Source organism: Electrona antarctica (assembly GCF_951216825.1).
Source record: "Electrona antarctica genome assembly, contig: SUPER_22_unloc_1, whole genome shotgun sequence".
In the NCBI taxonomy this organism is placed as follows: Eukaryota; Metazoa; Chordata; class Actinopteri; order Myctophiformes; family Myctophidae; genus Electrona; species Electrona antarctica.
The window spans coordinates 430,396-432,895 of record NW_027638776.1 but is presented as its reverse complement, the minus strand read 5'-3'; the positions used below and the strand labels follow the sequence as shown (position 1 = coordinate 432,895).

At 51.7% G+C, this 2,500-nt stretch overlaps 1 protein-coding gene across 1 annotated transcript in view; it reads left to right on the top strand.

The window, feature by feature from the left end:
* The window catches only part of LOC306916009 (integrin beta-3-like), a gene marked incomplete at its 5' end in the record, with an annotated part of 89,564 nt that overhangs the window by 67,305 nt on the left and 19,759 nt on the right, over nucleotides 1–2,500 (top strand). The window lies entirely within an intron of this gene.

Sequence of the window (2,500 nt, the reverse complement as noted above, 5' to 3'; positions counted from 1 at the left end):
TTCTTGCTCTCCACTCCATCCTGTTCAGCGTGCCTCTTCACCCTTCACCTCCTTCCTCTTCTTGTTAAGGAGGAGCGTGCGTGCGTGCGTGCGTGCGTGCGTGCGTGCGTGCGTGCGTGCGTGCGTGCGTGCGTGCGTGCGTGCGTGCGTGCGTCTGTGTGTGCGTGTGTGTGTGCGTCTGTGCGTGCGTGCGTGGGTGCGTCTGTGCGTGCGTGCGTGCGTGCGTCTGTGCGTGCGTGCGTGCGTGCGTGCATGCATGCGTGCGTGCGTGCAACGCCGTGCGTGCGTGCGTGCGTGCGTGCGTGCGTGCGTGCGTGCGTGCGTGCGTGCGCGAGCGTGTGTGTCTAATCACCCCCGGTGCCTGCGGGGTGGGTAAAGTCTGTCCTGCATGGGCCAGGGGGGGGGGGGGGGGGGTTTAATGGACGCGTGGGTTTCATTTAGGGAGCGCCTAGGTAGGGAGGAAGTGCGGCGCACATCCCTTGAACGTGGGAGCGCCCCGCTGGGGAGAAGACGGTCGTAAAAGGCACGTCGCTCTGCGTCCCGCTGGAGGAACGAACGAACGCGCTGATGCCACACAATCCTGAGGCAGGAAGGAGAGGAGGGGAGGGGAGGGGAGAGGAGAGGAGAGGAGAGGAGAGGAGAGGAGAGGAGAGGAGAGGAGAGGAGAGGAGAGGAGAGGAGAGGAGAGGAGAGGAGGAGGGGGAGGGGAGGGGAGAGGAGAGGAGGGGAGGGGAGGGGAGGGGAGGAGGGGAGGGGAGGGGAGGGGAGAGTCTTTCATGTGTCATGGGTTGTTGTAGATCAGTGGTTCTCAACCTGTGGACCGGGGGCCCATTAGTGGGCCGTGATGATATTGCAAGTGGGCCCTCAAATAACTGGCAAATCACTATAAGATTGTATTGATAATATACTGTAACCTACATTATATTTTAAAACAATGCAATGATAATTAAAACCTATAACACGGCCCACCAACCCATCCAGCCATCTGACCACTTCACAGTACATGGCTGGACCGTGGAACACTTTCAAGATGTTCACGTGGATCTAGGAAAGGTGGAGGAACTGCTGTAGACGAACGTTGAACGTAAAACAGACGGAACCGAAGGGTGTAAAGATCAAAAGAGGTGCTTTTTTTTTTAAAGACGGTCGCCCGGGTCGTCAAATCTGAAATTGCCAGTGGTGGAAAAACAGACAGACACAGATGCCCTTGTTTTATTATTTATATTGATAGCCAAGCTGTAAATGCCATGTCAGTCTTGTTATTATTATGTGTTTTGGGTCATTGCCCCAGCACGTACTGTATATACGTACTGTTCTACTGTGGGGGCTCTGCTCAGGGTATGGGAAGCCATTGGCGACCCCTCATTGGCTGGCCTTTAGCCAATGGGGAGAACGTGAGAGAGTTACGAGAAAGTGATGACTAGGTATTTGTCTGTATATTTGCACATACGGTGAAATGTTGTGTTGCATTTTACTCTTCCTAAGTATCAGAAGCAGTGGGCGCTATGTGGGCAGCGCCCGGGGAGCTCTTAACACTCCCATCGCCCAGGACGAAGTTCTTTGTCCTTTCTATTAGTAACGCCCGACACTCAGGACGAAGTATTGTCCTAAAGACGAAGTTTATTGATACGAGAACAGATCGCATGGCTGTATAGCCCAGGCGTGCCTGCTGGGCTCTCCTCGGTGACGTGCAAGAGTGAGGCGTCATCGAAAAACTTCCTCCCCTGTTTAGCTGATGAAAACGAAAATCTTAAAACGTTCATAAATCGCGATCTAAATCATCCCGTCTTTTTCTGAAAAAACATCCAGTGTTAGACGGCGCTCCGCGGTCCAGTCGCTAGTCTCGATAGATTTATTCTTGTCTCCCGTTGTTGTCGATCGACTCTATAGTGCTGTGGCTATTGTTAGCTGCTACACAACATCATGAACTTCCGGCCGGTCCGTCCGGAAAAGGCGTCCGTGTTTATAAATCGACTGGGCGCATGAATGTAATGGATTAAATAGTTCCGGGCAATTAAAGTGGTAACAGTTTCCCCTGCGTAACCCGCTATTCACGCCTTTTATTCCATTGTCTCTCCCTGCGTAATACGCTAAACCCGCTATTTGTTTTATGTGTTTAATTCGCCGTTTTTTAATAACTTAAAATAAATGCCGACTTTGTTGCGGACCTGGTGGTGACGAGGCCGACGCTTTATGATGACGTAACCGGAAATCAACCAATCGCCGCCTTGCAAGGGCTTCTGGGAAACTGAGTCCAATCAATGCAAAGTGAACGAAGGGGTATAGACTACTAGAAGTGGCTTATGTGTTTCGGCTCAATAACAAATCATGGGACTATTTTCAAGCGGAATTTCATCATAAGGAGATAGAATTACGACGCTTTGACGCTTCAAAGGTAAACACCGGCAGTCTGCATGACATGTTATTACTTAAAAGCACGGGGGGTTAATAGTCTTCCTCAGGGACACTTGAGGAGGCCTCTCTCTACCCATTCAGCTAT